The sequence below is a fragment of the Falco cherrug genome, chromosome 3 (genome assembly GCF_023634085.1).
Source record: "Falco cherrug isolate bFalChe1 chromosome 3, bFalChe1.pri, whole genome shotgun sequence".
NCBI classification, from domain to species: Eukaryota; Metazoa; Chordata; class Aves; order Falconiformes; family Falconidae; genus Falco; species Falco cherrug.
The window spans coordinates 99,936,526-99,954,274 of record NC_073699.1 but is presented as its reverse complement, the minus strand read 5'-3'; the positions used below and the strand labels follow the sequence as shown (position 1 = coordinate 99,954,274).

Here is a 17,749-nt window from a genome sequence, read left to right as displayed (position 1 = left end):
CAAGAGTGTGGCATTTTTCCCACACATCTTGAATAGTTTTGGGCTTGGGCTTTTTCAGGAGTTTTTAATTAATTTATTGTCTAAGTAACTGTAATAAGAAGAGCCCCTGCCACACTGATTCTAATGAGGATTGCATGTGCTCTGTGTCTTTCTCATTGTGGCCTGGATCGTTTCAATATTTTAACCAACATGTGCCGTGGCATATTTCACTTATATCTGCTTAAATTAAAGCTTGTCAGTTTAGGAGCTAAGAAACATGCTAATATTTGAGAGAGATTTGACATTCACTGCCGAAAATCATCACGCTAAATATCTGGCATCAATGACATTACTTGAGAAGGGTTAGGAATTTTTCTGTGTTCTACAGGCTGGACACTCTGGACTTAAAGAAGAAAAATGTACTTCGCCTTCTGTGTTCATAATTAAGGTCTTCACCAAAATTTCAGCTTGTTTTTCTTCTGTATTTTTTTCTGAGCAATATGTGAATATTTGAGTTCCTCGAAGTTGCTGCTAGGAGAACAAACAGTACCAGTATCTCAGAAGAAGTTCGAGTAATAGCACGATTTAGCTGTAAAAGGAATGGCATTTCCTTATGTTCTCATCTCCCAGAAATGCAAGGGAAGATGGCGCTGAGCTGGAAGAGTCTGATGGAACCTTGGATATTTGAACGGCTACAGCCACAGGAGATGAAGCTTAATTTCCCATGTGCATGTATTTTTTCTTCTTATGGGTCACCGTAGCAAAACACTATGCTGTAGGTAGTATGTACAGTGATGTACAGCATGAGAACCCTTCTGTGCTGGAGATTACTTGCTTGTTGGCACATGGATGTTAAACTTGGGTATGAACACAGAGGTACTACACATCTGAGTTTAATCTCAATTGTAACGTAATTGTAGTGGTACTTAACTGGCCATTAGAAAAGGGAGCAGAACCCAAATACTTCAAAACTAAGAGTTCTTGCTATGTGTTGTAGAGTTGCTCTCTTGTGCACCATCAGTGAATATGCAGTGGGCAAACAGTTTCAGTGCAGGTAGAATACAGGACGGTACAGGTTGGAAAACGCCTCAGGAGGTCTCTTGTCTAATGTCCTGCTCTAAGCAGGATCAGCCATGAGATGAGACCACATTGTTCAGGGATTTATCCAGGTGGGCCTTGAAGACCTCCAGGGAGGCTACACAACCTCTGGCCAGCTCTGATTGTCCTCAGGGGGGGGAAAAAATACAGGGAGTCTGAACTTCTCTTGTTTCAATTATGCCTTGTCTTCCTATCACACACCACTGTGAAGAGTGTGGCTCTGTCTTCTTAATGACCTCCTCGCTTCACCAACAGGGTGCCCCACTGACCGCCAGCTTCTGGTGACTGAGATGCAGGGAAGAGGCCCAGACAGTGTTCTGACATCTTAGATGGCATAAAGGCAAGTAATGGATGTTAAACATAGCGTTTCCTCTTCCAAAGCCTGTGTATTGGCCTACTCCCTTGGTCACACCACTCCTTTCAAAGCACTTTTTTGGTTCAACCTCAGACTGGTGGGTTTCCTACTGTTCAAAGATTCTGAGATTTGGCGGGAGGGAACAGTTTATTTGATCTGCATTGGTTTATCTTGTTTGCAGTTAGGCACAGGAAAAACCACTTCTCACAGAGGCTTTCAGTGTCCCATTTTCCACAGTTTATGCCTCATTTCCTTTCGGATCTGACTTCTAGCCATAATCAGCTGTAGTCATAACTTGTCTGTTTCAGGCTGTATTCCCTATTTATTGTCCTTTTTTTGTGCAAGTGGTGTTACACGCCCTGTGCACATCCTGCTCTGCATAGTCTCATCAGAGCCATGGGAGAAGAGTCATGAACTCAGGTCCTGGCCCTGCTGCCTGTCCATGCTCAGTTGTGTCAGCTCCAATTATTGTCCCTTGAACTGACATAGAGCCCATGTTCACGTCCAGGTCACCGGCTTTGAAGGAGCACTATCCTGCCCTTCCACCAGCTAAGCTCAACCTAGGTGAAGGTCAGATCCGTCATGCAGAGCTATTTATAATTTGAGTGAAGCTGCAAAGGAAGTGGTGGGCAGAAGACAGGAGGGGAAGGTGGGGTTGGTAGAGCTGAGCCAGCTTTTGTAGCACTTGTGCTTTCTTGTAAGGGAATTTTGCTTTGTGTTTGAACCCAGGACAGGCCCAAGAGGAGGTGTTGCTCAATCCAGCAAAAACCATATGGAGGAGTAGGTTCCTGCACCCTGAAACATTGTGCAACTCTACCTCTTTGTACTCCTCAATGCTGTGGACTCACGTCAGTGATCCTCTCCTTTTCCTCCAGCTTGCCCAGTTTCAGGAATAATCCCTGTTGGCAGCTTCCTGTAGCACTGCAGTACTGACCGTTTCAGGCTAACTGGTAAATCTTCACCTTTTTGATAAGAGAACTGATATATAGACAGATGAAATGATGTGCTTTGCAGAACTGGTATTTACTGTTGCCCAGATCCCTGTTAATCCACAAGTTGAGGAGGGGCTTGGGAAGTTCATATACTTGGGGTGCCTCTGCATTTTGCTCTTACCGGTTGTATTCCATTAATCTGTTTTCTCTGAAGAGTTGGACAGACTTTCTCCAGCTTTGGTGCGGCACATTAATACTTCTGCATAATATGGCTTAAAGAAAAGATGAATTGGTGATTAGCCTGGAAAGCTGAGGCACATTGCCCTTTTGAGTAATGATTCTGCATATGGAAGGGGGAGGAAAACACTGCCATAGGGCCTGTATGACCTGTTCATGGGGAAATGATTATTCAGAAAACATTGATTTGGAATGAAAAGTCAGTTCAGAGACCTGACGGTTATACAGCAGTCCACAGGGTTAATCTGGGTAGGTTGTGAGGTCAGTCAAAAATACATCCCTCAACAAAAATGCCCTGCTTAAGTTTTTATTTCAGAAAATAGAGAGAAAACCAAAGAAATGTTGATTGCTGCAACTGGAAAAAAGCATCCGCCAGGCTTGTGATATTTTTAAGACACAAATTTTTGTACATCAGATGGATCAAGCCCAATGTTCTGTATATATGCACATGAACAATATCCTTTTGCACAATGAGTGTGTAAACTCTGGCAGGGTTTCCAGCACATGAAAGACTTTAAAATGGGCTCAGCTCAGTTTCCATGGCATGCTGTGTAAGCCAACAAAGGGGGGCTGGAGAGTCAGGCAAGGCACTGGGGGAAGGCAGAGGTCTCCTGATAATCTTTATTATCTTGGGTGTCTCCTTTTCTTGGCTCCTGTTTCCCAACTGGAAAATGAGAATAATGCCAAGGTCCGATGGACAGTGTCTTGTTTTATTTGTTCTCAGTTTATAAGTTAGATTTCTTTTTAAAAAGACATAGTTGGCTCATCTGCAACCCTTGTGAGAAGAAGACGGGTCCTCCTACCCTTTATGTCCATGCAGTGGTGTCAACAAGGAGGTGATTTCACAGGAGAGGTAGGGTACGGCAAACAGGGAGGTGCAACCACCCAGTAAGAGGCCTCCAGCCCAGTTGGAAGGTAGCAGAGATGAGCAAGGAGCAGACGCACAATCAGGTGTCTTTGGGATGGGAAGAGGAGGCTTCACAGGGACCAGAAGGGACCACGCATGGCTTGCTGTGGTCCAGATATTGACTGAATTGAATGAAACCAGACTAGAAGGCATTCTTGCAAGGATGCAGCGGGCAGGGAAAATGTGTTGTATGTTATCCATTTCATGGCGGTTGTGTTTGACCTAGCCAGTCCAGTTTACACTGCTTTGAGAAGTTAAGGATTCTAATTTATATTCTAGCAAAATTCAGTTGGTTTAGGTTCAAAAGCCTGCCTTAGCTCTTTTGAGAGCCTAGATAAGGGAGGTTTGCCTGCCAAATTGGGATCTCATAACACAAGGATGCTTTTTCTTTGCAAGGTGATTGGGGTTGTGGGAGTGAGAAGTACCCTGGAAGAGTGAAATCACGGTTATTGAATGGCCAAATACTCATTCAGGTCTTGAAGCCTATTACCTGCACTCACATGCAGCTTCTCCCTGCCGATGAATCTTGCTGAATTCTGCAGAGATGGTAAGAAGTTACTCCTTGAAGGTATGTTATTGTCCTCTGCTGATACTGAATACAAGCAAAACAAATGAAGATTCTGCTTGTCTTGGCTGAGGTGGAAGCATCTTCAGTCAATTAAAATATTAAAATTTTCTTTTGTTCCTTGATCCCTTTTTGGTCCCATTTGTCCCAATGCTCTATCCTTTCTGATGCTGAAGGGAAGGCTGTTTGGAGACAGGGCCACCTCTGCTTTGTGTCTCTGGAGGTGGGCAGGTCACCACATGGTGCTGCTATGGAATGGTTTCCATCAACTCAAGGTCCCAGTGGGGCATGCAGTTCTCCATAAATGGAGAGGCAACTTTCAAGGCTTTATCCAAAAGAAACACACAAAAGAAAATTGTGCAATGTATGGCGTTCTTTCTTTTGATCCATTTTTCCGTAGATAGTGCATGTCAAATTTAACTTGAATGGTCCCAGTGAGATCTGGTTTATTAACTCTAATAATTTATATGTCTTACATATACATAAACATCCCTTCTTGCCCATTCCTGCAGAAGTCACTAGACTAAGTTCCCAAAATATAGTCTGAGCCTACGCAGACATCAAAATCCCAGTGACTGGAACATGTTGTTTCAATTGGTGGGAATTCTGGAAGTATCTTATCACCCAAAGTCAGCTATTAATTTTAAGTAAAAATATTCATTCTTATTAATTATGGTTATAGAATAATGTTGGACCATCTCCATTTTTTAATGTTTTAGGCAATGCTCCATGACACTTTGACCAACATTTAGAAAAATGGCCTGTATGTCTTTTTCTCAGAGCAAATAAATTATTTTTTATGGAATGGAAGTGGAAGGTAGAACTGAATAAGCTAGCTGCAATGGAAATAGTCTTTCAAAACATTGGAAAAGTTAGACACTCGCAATAGCATGTGGTCTAATTTCCTGAACCTGTGAGAAAGGACATGAGTTATTATATAGCTTACTGCGGAACATATGCTTGCTTCCTCATGTATGTAGCAGGCAAGGGTGGAATACGTGTGTGAGTCAGGTCCAGCACTTCTCATCCCGTCTTGTACAAGCTCAAAAGCAAAGCAGACCCTGTAAGTGACAAAAAGGCACGCCAGGAAGTCAGACAGGGAACTTAGAGCAGTCTGGGGGCTTCTAAACCGGAGCGGACAAGAAGAAAAGTAACTTTGGCTAACAGATACCTTTCTAATCTGTCAATCGCTTATATTTTGTTTTTAAAAATCTTGTCAGAAGCTTTGGCGTTACGTTTTTTTAGTGTGTACCAAAATAGTTAAGGTTGTCATTTTGTGTAAGAACCACGCTCCTGCACTGCGCCTCTGGCACCGTGGTCTTTCTCCAATATCCTTGCACTCTTTTCACAACACTTCCAACTAAGTTTACTGAAGCGAAGCATAGGGGTAGGGACAAAGGGGGTGTGGTGGGGTTTTGGGGCGTGGTTTTTTTTGTAATTATTGTTATTTTTTAAGGAAAGAAACATACCCCTGAGTTTAAAACTGAGAAGTAATCTTGGGTCCTTGAAGGCAACATTGAGGGTAGGGTCCTGCAAACATAGGCTTGGTTGCCACCTAGGGAATGTAGTGCATTCACAATTCATATTCTATTTACTGCCTTTACGTGAAAGGATTCCGGATTTCAGAGCCTGATGGTGGGGTGACATTGAATACAAGATTGTGTAGCACTTTATAGAACTTTTCTTTTATTAGCAGCTCTATAATCACATTAAGTTGGACTGAAAATTTGAACTAATTCTTTCCCTTGAGGCCCAGGCTCTAATAATGGTAAAAATCTGTGAAATAGGATAAATACAATTCAATAATTATATTGATAAATAAAATGAAAATCAACTAATTGTGTCATTCAGTCAGTTGCCTGCCTCTGTTGTTGCTGCCTTTCTGCATCAGTGACTGCTAAACTTTTTCTGTCACACTTCAATAAATTTAATTGTGCAGAATAAATGAGCTAATTTTTGAAGTCACAGGCTCTGTTTGCAAGATAAGGATGGTGATTTATTGACCTTCTCTAACTCTGTAAGAGTGTCACCCTCCTTTTTACTGACAACCGTAAGAAGGGGTTTTGTCCCTCTTCACACAGCGCCTTGCTAAATCCTACTTTGTATATTTACCTTCCCATCTCATTTTCTTGAAGTCACATAATACACCACAATAGACCAAAGATCCCTGCTTCAGTCAGTGGTTATACAGACTATTCCAAGTGATTAGCGGAGCTGTGGGGTTTTTATCTTTCTTTTTAATGCTATTTTCGTCCGATGATCATTTCGTTCTCTGGATTTTTGAAGGATGGCTGCTAAGGGGAAGTACAAGAAAAGGGGCATAGATTAATACCTGTTTTTTCTGGAAGCTCTTGTCTAATCTTATTCATGAATCATGAGCTCATCCACCCTACCAGGATGCACACTCATTTCAGTGCTCATTCACATTGACAGTTTAACCATGAACACGGGAAAAACACAGATATTAGGCATTTGACATGCCTCATGAAAAAATTGCCTGTTTTTTTAACTTTTGTTTCTGTTTCTTGGGGTTTGAATTTAGATGCTGGGAGGATGAGGAGAAGATGCTGGTTACCTTGTGCTGATATATAAACTAATATAAAATGGTAGGAGTGAACAGGCTGCACCCTTTCTTTCCCACCTCTCTGCTTTGCTTTAATTTTGAGTCAGGGGTTTTTTTAACAAAACATCTGTATGACAGCCACAACTAACCTTTTTCATAAGGCTGGATCTTTTGCTCTTTTCTTTAAATTAAAGCCATAAAATATGCATATATATCTATATGCATATATATATATCTATATGGATATAGAAAGGGATTATTAGATACCGTGGTACAACCCTTCTCTGTTACAGCAGACAAATCATTTGTCAGGCTGTAGCAATATGAGCCCTGGACCAAAAATCTTGGTATTCTATCGAATCAATAAAACTCTTTAGAGAAAAATTAAAATCAGCGTCAACACATCAACCATGTTAAAAAATGGTGTCAAAGTTCTGCCTCCCTGCCTCTGGCAAATAAATCCAATAAATGAGAAGGATGGGGACACCTTGGTATTACTGAATGGCTGCCTGCTGAGGTGCGTAGGGCTGTGTAAAACAGTTTTCCATCTCAGTGTGTGCTATGCTTGCTCTTCACAGTGCGACTGAATCTACTCTTCTTTGACTACGATGCTAGGCAACATAACAAGTCAAATACATATGAAAGCTAGCTAGGCTTTGACAAACTTGGCCTCCTAGAAGTGCACAGCAAAAGACTTTTTATGGAGCCAAGATTTCAGCTGGGCATCTAGAACACAAACTGTGAGAAACCTTTTTCTCATGTTTTAGTTGTTATATTGGACCTCTTTCTGCTGTAATTTTCTTCTAAAGAAGACTTATAACCTCCTAAATATTTCCTGTCAGGTGTTGGCTAGGTGAAATGCATCCTAGGGAATTGCAGCTGGAGGAATCACAACGTCTCACACGCAGAGCAGTCCAAACTTCTGCCAAACTTTTCGCTGTGTCTTTAACTCAAACTGCTTGCACCCTTGGTGATTGATGCTTGTAGCAAAAGGCAGACCTAACCCAGCAAATCCTTCCACATCATGGCTTTGCCTTCCTTCAAACAAAAACTTATGTCCAATTTAACAGCCTGTCCTGGGAGCTGCATGCAGCCCTAACACAGGCAGCCTTTGCATGAAATGGTGGTTGCTGTTCCTCCCCATTTTCGCTGTGTGGTTGGTGTTTGTGCCTTGGATGCTGTGGGTTGCTTAATTGACACTATCTCAGGAACCTGTCAACCTGCACCTGAGCAATGACATTGATTTGGGGGGGTATGAAAGTAAATTAAACCTGAACAAAACTTACTCTTTGGTGAAGAAACCTTTGCCAACTTTAACAGGATAAAATTCTGCCAGCATGTAATGTTTTATTGGGCTGAGGTGAAATACTTTGCAGAAAGATTTCCAGTTCATAAAACACTTCCAAGATGTCAATTGAGCTTATATTTTGTGGGCCGTTATCATTTTTCTCTTTGCAAACCAAGTTCCAATTGTTCTTCAGATTCCTCACCAAGAACAAGAAGATAAAGTTTGTACTGAGGAGCTGGACCATGTAGGAGGTACAGGAGATCTCTGAAAATGCCAAGTCTGATTCAGATCAACATTTCTAAAACCATGACTTCCACTGAAGGAGGACTGTGTCTTCCTCTGAAAGAGGAAGTCAGCAAATTCTTAAAACAAGAATAATGCTCATTTTCCAGTTCAGATTTTCTTTCTACTGTGACCCTTGCCAGATCTTAAATTGTAAGTAGAAGAATAGAACATATTTCCTAATTAATCCAAATTGAACACATTCATCATGCTCTATAAATCATAACGCAATTCTGCCCTTCTTTATCCTTCTTCATTGATGCTCTGGTTATGCGGGTATGGCTGAGAGTTGCTGGTCTGATCTGGAAGTGACTTGGGAAAATGCCACCCGCTTGTTGCTCCAAGACCGATTTGCAGAGCAGCTGAAGGGTAGAAGCTTTGGTGAAATGTGCCACCTGTAGATGAAACCAGAATTAGGCAAATAAGGACTCTTCATAAAAGAAAGCCTGCCTTCCCTGTTGCTGAAGGTACAAGCTGAACTGTCCGGGTGTGGAGGCAAATCAGAACTGAGTACAGAGATGAGACTTCATACCGCCTGGGGGAATTTAGGTCTTTTCCTATAATACCAGGCTTTTGGTTTGCTGTGCTGAAAAAATGGAAGCCAGCCCCGTGACTGGGGCAATGCATGCCCAAGGCCAGGCTCGAGATGCAAGATCTTCTTATGTTCTTTGATGTTTGAAAACTAAGGTGGCAATAACAAAAGCATCCAACTATGTAAAACTGGGGAGCTTGAGGGTGTACTGAAGACCACATGGAAACAAATGGAAAACACTGGAGACAGGAACCATTCTCTGTCCATGGCTCACTGGGTCCCTGTATCACCAGACCACTTCCAGTCGCCAGGAGAGACCTAATGTGATTAGATCAGAGCATCCCCTACTTCACAAAATATGCTTACTGCAAGATACTTGTTTCCAGTTGGGATTTTTTTTTCTTTTTTTATGTTGTAGTTTTGAGACTGTCTCGGAATATTTCATTTAACATCCGCCACTGTGCAGATTTGTGTATTGTACTGTAATTACTTAAATAAGGGATTTTGTATGCTACAGCCAGTGATTCATGAACTGCAGGGTATCTGCAAAAGCAGGCTTTCATTGGGATTATGGGATGTAAAATGCCTGAAGGTTTTTGCCTTTGATAGCAGACCTGCCATTGCATCCACACAGGGTTTGTCTAATAAATTGTATATGTGCTTTCCAGCATCCTGATAACTTCCCTCCCCCCAAGTCCTTGCTATTCTGAAGTGTTGTGAAAGAAAACTGTTTCTCTGTGAGTTATTGCTGTGGCAATCATTAAAACATATATTCAGCATGCTTGTTGTTGACCATGCGGCATAAAGAGAAGAAAGTTGAAAAGGTTCTTCAGGAAGGACTTAATAGTGTGATATTTGCAATTACATGGAAATAAGGGAGTTGCAGAGGGTGTGGGGAAAAGACCACAGTTGGATGTTCTCAATGTCTTCAAGGGGATGTAGTCACTTATCTTCCATCTGTTTAGGGTTATGTAGCTAAATCCCCTCCCTGCTTTTGGAAATAGTCTCAGCCACTGAAGAAAACTGAGCTGCTGTTTGATTTAAGGTTTTGTCTAATTTGGCATGTCAAATTATTTCGAGCCCACGAGAAGGAGGAGGACATGCTGATGACAGTGTGTTCATGCCTGTGTATCCAACCAATGTGTTAGGCTAGGAATCCTTGCAGACACAGGTGAGTCTAAAGCTTTTTCCTTCTGTAAGGGAACTGGGCAAGAGGAATCATAAAAACACGGTAATGGCTTGCTGCCTGATCAAAACCCTAATTCATCCAGGGGACAGCAGGTTTCTGGTGAAATTTCCTTGCTGACTTTTCTATCAGCCCATTTCTAAATTTCTGTAAGTTTCATGCTGTAAAGACCAGAAGCAGAGTTGTTTTGTAGTTGCGTGTGGGTTTTAATTATAGCAGGCACAGTATTTCAGACATGCCAATGCTTGTTTTTATGTTGGGATCCACATGGCTGCATTTTCTTTCCAGGGGTTGGGAAAGATCATTTTCTTAGTCATATTTCTCCCAGATCTACAGCTGTGCAGATGAAAAACAAAAAACAACCCACAAAACGCCCCTTTACTGCTGCTAACTCCCTTCCTTCTGAAGCCACCACAGCTCAGGTAAGTTCAGTAGATAGCAAGTGCAAGTCAGGGTAGGTAAAATCATAGTGCACGTTTGGTGCCCATGAGATTCTTCACTGACCACCATGCAAAGAGGTCATGTCAGTCATTAGCAGCAAGAAAATCCAAAGCCTCCCAGTCTCCACCCCCCTTCCCTTTTGGCTGTGCCTGTTTCAGGCTGCCTATTGTGCAGCAGGTTGTTTGCTATTTTAAAAACTCACTAAAAATATGAGGGCAGCAAGCAGCGTATAGCTGTGTACATAGAGACAGAGCTGTATGTTCTTGGCTCATATCTTCTGTTCAGCAGAGGTTCTTTGGGGTTAGGTGCTTTGTAAAGATTTGTTTTTGTTTTCAACACCCTGTGTGCTTCCACTCCACTCTGTTTTGCAGTGCTCGGCCATGCAAAGTGATGTTTCCGAACAGGGCACCGGGGGAGAGGCAGCCCAGCAAAGCTGCAGGTAGAGCAGAACTCCCTGCCACTGTTTTCCATATGTTCCTCTCTATGGCGGCCTGGCTGGATCTCGACCCAAGGAGGAAGCACAATGGAAACTTAATGGAGAAGTGAGTCCCACCCTCAGGTATATGAAGCAGCCAAACGCTTTTGTTCTTATTCTCTCCGGTTTTATCACGTTTCTGTCCGGGGGAGTGGGGTGTGTGTACTAGAGACAGCACGTTCATCCCCTGCTCTGCCTAAGTCCACAAAAATATCTCCTAGTGCTCAGCCTGAATTTGCAGCTCTTCAAAAGAACCTTCCCCTATTTCCTCCTTTTTGTTGTTGTTTTCTTTTTGTTTTAAGTTGGTTCACATTGATTAATCATTTTAGAAATGTTGAGGGCTGGGATTGTGAAACCTTTGCTGGCAAGAATTTTTCCCCTGGAGTCAAGGAGACTACTCATTAGCATGACTACTTGCCAGCGTGAGGGAGGGATTCACAATCTGGACGTTTGTAGTTTTAAAAATATGTCTCTATTTAGCTGATTTGAGCAGCTGAACAGGGCTGGTTATGGAAATCAGACTAACAGGCTGTCACACTCGGGTGTTTTACTTCAGAATGCATCTGTGGTGAAATAACGTATTTTTACGTAACACACACATTTAAAGAGCATTTCATTTGCCTGACCGGTGTCTTCAACCTTGCTTACACGCATTGTGTGATACCCTTTCAGCATAAACCAAACCCGCTGTTGTTAAACACCCTCTCCATACCCCTCTTAGCTTACACACGGTGTAAGGGTGTCTGAGGGTCAGTACGGGCAGGGGGGTGGCACGGGGCAGCGGGGCAGATCTCCCACAGTTGGCGAGTGCTGGCAGGACACCGGGGTTTGAGCCCAGTGGGGTGAGGGGTTAGCGAGTGAGGAGCTGGGCAAGGTTGTGTCTGCAGGACACAAAGGTGGCATGGACGCACCTCTTGCTCCTGCTTGCAAGAAACAAAACTCCGAGGAAAGATGTCTGGCTCTCTGACAGAAAACCCTGTGGTTTATATTACACTGGTTCCCTACTGTGAGTCAATCCCTCCCTCTTGTTTTTTCTTTTTTTCTTTTTCTTTTTTTTTTTTTTTTTTCTGAGGACAATTGAAACAATTCTGCCTCTGCTCTGCATGGCTAACAGCAGCAGTGACCTTCAGGCTTGCCACTTAAAAGCGGTGTGGGATCATCGCCGTGAAAATTCAGAACAACGCTATCGTTCCCTTTCCCCCATCAGCTCCACCCCGCTCCGCTGCCCTTCTCCCTCTGCCTAGCGGGGCCATCCAGCCCGGGTGCTGGGCTGCTGGAGCACAGGAGTCCCCTCTTCTGTCTGCACCTCCCTCCACCTTGCACAAAGCTGACAGGGGGATTTTTCACCTCCTCGCTTTCCTTTTTCCTCTTTGATTAACTTTGGACCAGATGGCCAGTCCCCAATCTCTCAGCATGCATTTGACTGACAGGAGCCTTTGATAAACCTCATAAGAATGAAGTCATCTTCAGGTCACCTCCTCTGCCTGGCCTTTAGCATCCTGCACATACCACCATTATCTGCTGAATAGGAGACAAAGGAAATTAGCTCCAATTCCCTATCATCCCCATTATTTCCACACTGATTTAAACAATAAGGCAATGAGATGCCCTTCACTTTCCTTCGAAAGGTACAAATGTCAGCTGTTAAGAAATGCAAACAAGAGGGTTCCCATGTTAATGGATGGGCTTCTTTGTAAAGCCATGAAGTGGTAAAGTGGATTTATTCACCGCCTGCCTGGAAAATGCTTAACACACTTCTAAACAAATTCTTTAACCACTTTTATTTTATACACAGTGCAGAGTGCTTGAGAAGCCTCATTGTTTTGGTCTGAATGTATATAATGAGGTGATACATCGCTCTTAGTTTTTTTCCATATGCAGTTATCAGAGCTTCCTTTGAGACAGTCCTGAACCAAAACCTTGGAATCCACATTCCTTGATATATAAAAAGGTTTCGCTGTGTACGAATCCAAGCACTGTGATGTAGGAAACTACCTCCAATTTGAAGGGAGGAAAGGAATTTGGATGCTCTGGACAGAGGACAGAAGAGCGTGAATAGGAACGGAATCTCTCCAGGGATTTGTAAGCAGTTACCCAACATCCACTTGGCTATTAACCTTTTATCTGAGAAGAGAAATAACAATACACCATAAGAAGTGTTGCCCCAGGGGTATTTCAAACCAGGTATGCTAGAAAATATCTTTAAAAATACTCCTTTTGATGACATTTCTTTCCCAAGATTGCAGTCTTCCACTTGAGTTTTGACTGGCAGTTAATTCTGGATTTTTGGCAACTGCAAGTACCTGAATGTTTGGGCACTTGCATGAAACCAGCCTCCAGATCACTGGCACACCCACATACATTGCAGGAGATTAAAACAACAATGATCTCCAAATTAACTCTTGGGAAAACTGGCCTGTAAACTGTGCTTTATGTGGAAATTACTTTCTTTTTCTTCTTAGCTTACTCATGTCTCTCTCTCGTGAAGCAGTCAGGATCTTGCCTTTGAAATGGGGCTCACTATAGAGTCATCTCCTGGGGTACAGCTGAAAAGCACCACACAAGAACACTTTTTTTTTCTTTTTTCTTTTTTTTTTTTGCCACAGAGCAAGGATCGTACTGCAAGCTAGAAACTGAGCTGTATTCCCGTTGCCTGGTATGAAACATGGGAGCAATGACAGCATGTCAGGTCTAGAGGCTGGTGAGCAATGGTGACCACCTGGCATGCCAAGTTGCTAGAGCTTGCCTTGCTGGGCAGTCGGGGGGGGGGAAAAAGTCATCTTGGTACCCAAGTTAGGCATGCAGAGAAGTCCAGGCTGCCTGCTTGATGTGTTGTGACTGCTGCTCACAAAGGGTAGGGTCTGAATCACTCCTTGCCCGCTGATCTTAGATGCCATTGTAGCGGGGTTTCTGCGTTAGGCTCTTGCGTCGGGCAGCCCAAACATGGCCCTTTCTGTTTTAGAGTCCCAGGTAGTGTTTGCCACCTGCCTTTAGCCACTGATAAAGGCTGGTGTTTTTCTTCTCAGTGTTATCACGGGTACCTGCACTTCACCAGCAGCAGAGAGAATTCTGATGATGATCTTGGCTGATCTGTGCTTCTCAGCACACCTGGATAGCCTTCACCATAAACTCTGTGTCTAGAGAGTGGTGGCAGAACTGCAGCAGAAGAGATTTTAAATAAAGGCTCTGTCCATTCAAATTCAAACGTACTCTTGCTGCCGGAGGAGGGCATTAATATGGAAGTCAGGTAGCACCTTTCTTTTTTTGCTTTAGAAGAGTCTTTTTTCTGGCTTCCCTTACTAGTATAAGAAGATCTATATTGTGGCACTGCAGTAAAGGATTCCCATTCAAAGCTGGGCATATAAGAAGTCCACTAGTTGAGAGAGGGCTTCAGAAAAGTAAGTTAAGCCTAATTAATGAAAATATTCATTCTTCAACCATTCCTGCAAAATTCAAAGAAATGTTTTGCTCTTTTCGTCTTTCCAGCTGAAAAGCTGCCAGTGCGGCCTGCACCATTAAAGGACTCCACCTGCTTTGCCATTATACCTTGTTCCTCTTTCCTATATATTCCATTCATAGTGGTGAATCTTCAATCACCACAATTTTGTTGGTGCTGACAAGAAAAGGATGGTCTGACAGCTCTGGAGAACCTGTAATTCATGTTACTTCTTGAAGTATTTGATTAGCTAACATGAAAGGCCAGATGCTTGCTTCCATTTATCAAGTCTCCCCTTTTCCATGCTGGTGCTTCTATCTTGATAATGACCGACTTTGTCACCAGGCTGACTTTTTTCTGACCCCCTGAGATCAAGCTGGTCAACTGCCTGAAGATGGGCACCAGGCTTAGCTAGCTAGAACATGGCCTAGTCTTGGGATTTACAGAAACAGATGGTTTCTGCCCCTGTGATCAGCAGCCTTGGTAGTATTTTTAAGACGTCTTAAGGCACCTTTGCACTAGTAAAGGTGGGAAGCTCAACACATTTCCATACATCCTGCTGCATGCTTTCTGATCAAAATCTGGAGACTAATTCAGCTTCTGGCAACAGTTATGAGTTTGGCAGCCACAAACCTTCTTTAAAAGACCCTGCTGTATCAGGGTGCAGACCAAGGTGCAAAAGCATTCCTCTGAAGAACTTCTTTTCCTTAGATAGGGAAGACTGAGTTGTATGGAGCCAACCTATGGTAGTGATCAAAACTTGTCTGCAGTACTAAGTTTTGTGGGGTCATTGGGTTTTTTTGAGCACAATTCTCTCCCATGAATTGTGTTTCACATAGAGCCTGTCACTACTTGAGGTGTTTGGCTGTCCACCTGCAGATAAATGGACAGACCAAAAATGTGGACACATCTACTGGCACCAACACAGTTTGACTTAGGTCACTTTAGAGTAGATAATCAAGTCAGTCTGAGGAAGCAAGAACACGGCAAAAACTCTAATCTCAAGGTTTTGATTTTTTTTTCTTTTTAAGCAGAAGTATCAACTATCTGCAATTCAAAGCGAGAGGTTGAGGGTGGGGGGCTTATGCTTCCCATTTTGCTTTTAAGAAGGTCACAGTGAAAGCTTGTGATTTAATTTTTTGCATGGAACTGCCTATGACAAAGACAATGACGAGGGGTTTGTCAGAGTGCTATGAAAAGAGAGAGAGAGAAAGATCTGTGTTAGATTTTTAAGGTATATTTGAAAGAATAAAATAAAAAAAAATGCTTTCAAATCCTCAGGGACTTTCCAATTTATCAAGAAAGACACATTCTTCCTAATGAAAGGTTACTGACCTTCATGAATGTGACAGTTCAATTACAGCCCATTCATATGCAGAGCAGCCGTTGATAAAGGATTTAGGAAATGTGACTAGCATAGCAAAAAAAAAAAAAGGGGGGGTGTGTGAAAATGTCTAGAAAATTATTTTTTATTGTGGAGCAAGAAATATAAATAAGATTCAGTCAAGTAGTAGAACCTTTTCTTCTCTGGCCCAGCAACCCATTAGATTTGCTTCAGTGAATACATTGACTTTTCCCTCTTCTTTTTCTACTAATATTTCTGTCTTTTTAATCCTCTGAACTACTAAACCTAACAAATCATAAAGCCCTTGGGGTGCTGAGATGCAGGGTTTCAAACATTTTTTCCCTCTAACTGGCAGAGAAAGCTGGAATGTGTCCTAATGTTATTTTAAGTGCTTGACTAGTATTTAAACTCTTAAATGGATGGAAAGTTAAAGCAGCAGCAAATGCACATGCACATACATGTACCCCCCCTCTCCCTTCCTTTTCCTTCCACCTTCTCCTCCCCCCCGCTTCCCCCCACACACTGAGCTTGGCCTCTCTGAGGCTGTTAATAGCCAAAGCAGATATTGGCTAGACTCTCTGGAGCCAGCCTTCAGCCAGTGGAGGGTGACACCTGTGAGCTGATGTTTGTTGAACTCCTCCAGGTGTAGGAAAGATGCTTAAATTGACATAAGGCAGGAGCTGCAAAAACAGGCAAGTATGTCACTCATACATACAGCTCCCTGGAAGATCCCAAGGCCAAGTTGTTGCGAAACAACTAGAAAGAAAGAAAGAAAGATGTTTTACTTGCTTTGAAATAATTCCAGATTATCTGTTTATCTATCCGCATGCACACACACACTCGTGGATCTAGGGCTACGCGTGGTGTGTGCACGTGAAGTATGCATAGAAAATACCGTAAGGCGAATGTCCCCACATACACAGCTACAAACCTACCTCGTATTTTAAGGTGCTAGCAGGCTGAGCAGTTGTGGAGTTAGATAAGGACAGTCCTTTGCTCAGTGTAAGCTCCCACAGGTGGTCCCAGATGGAGCAGCTGTGGTGGAAGTTCAGTGCTCACCTATATTTAAGTTAGGTCACGATGATATGGAAGGTGTCGTTCTTCCACCGAGCAACCAGATTCTCGACTTTAAGTGCTCAAACCCAAGTGCAATCAGATGGGTATGAAGAAGTGCTAAAATGTCTGCAGAAGCCAGAGCCAAAAGACATTTCCTTGACCTCTGCTCAGTAGATCTGGGAAACGACACACGAGTTTCTGAGAAATGAGCAGCTCGGTTAATCGGCACTATCTCCGCCCAGGTACAGGGCTGAAACTTTGTTTTCAGGCTGGGAAGGACTGCAGGGATGGAGACCATGAGATCTCTTCTTCCCAGTGGGGCAACCGTGGGGAGAAGAGGCTGGTGCAGAATATTTCCTACTTCTCTCATGACCGATTATGGTTTCTCTGAGGAAATTTCAAGACCTATCCCCAGTGGATATTTTAAGCACCTTGCTGACTGGGTGCTGACATTTCTATACATTCTCAGGAAAGTCCTGAGGGGCCTTTTCTTGAGGTCATGAGATTTTTCATCACTGACTGCTCTGCAGACTCTCAGCCTCTGCGTCTCATGTGGGTTTAGGTGATCATTGTAGAGGAAAGAACACTTCCTTGTCCTTAGTCTAATTTTAGATCAAGGGCTGGCATGGAACTGGCGTTGGCAGCATTGAGTGATAATGTCTCATAGCGATGTATTCAAATAAAGTAATCAATCTGTCTTTATTGGTTCTTTCAGATGACTTTGAAATGTGTAATTCTAAGGTATTGAATTATGGAAATCATGGTAGAAATTACCAGGATCCCTTTGGAATGGTCACATCCTGGCTTCTCTTTTAAGCAAAAGTTATTCTGATCAAAGGACTTTGTAAGGCAGAATGCTTTGTTCTCCCTTTTGTTCAGCCACATACCTGGGACTTTCAGGAGGGTGTTAGGAGGCCCCAAGAGAAATGAATCCAATACCTTCCTGCAAGATCTGTTTCCAAGAAGTCTGTTGATGCAGTGTAGCGGGCAGCTCATCATCTGTTTTGGACACCCTGGATTTTTTTCTTATTTTTCTTGGTAGCATGCCGCACTAGAAGCTCTGGGCAGGCTC

The 17,749-nt window shown here is 42.9% G+C and overlaps 1 long non-coding RNA gene across 1 annotated transcript; it reads left to right on the top strand.

The window, feature by feature from the left end:
• Positions 1-9,694: 9,694 nt before the first annotated feature.
• Positions 9,695-13,394, top strand: LOC129735737 (uncharacterized). Its single transcript, XR_008731578.1, has 3 exons — positions 9,695-9,909; positions 10,737-10,924; positions 12,722-13,394. It is a non-coding gene; the product is annotated as an uncharacterized LOC129735737 (long non-coding RNA).
• Positions 13,395-17,749: the final 4,355 nt, after the last annotated feature.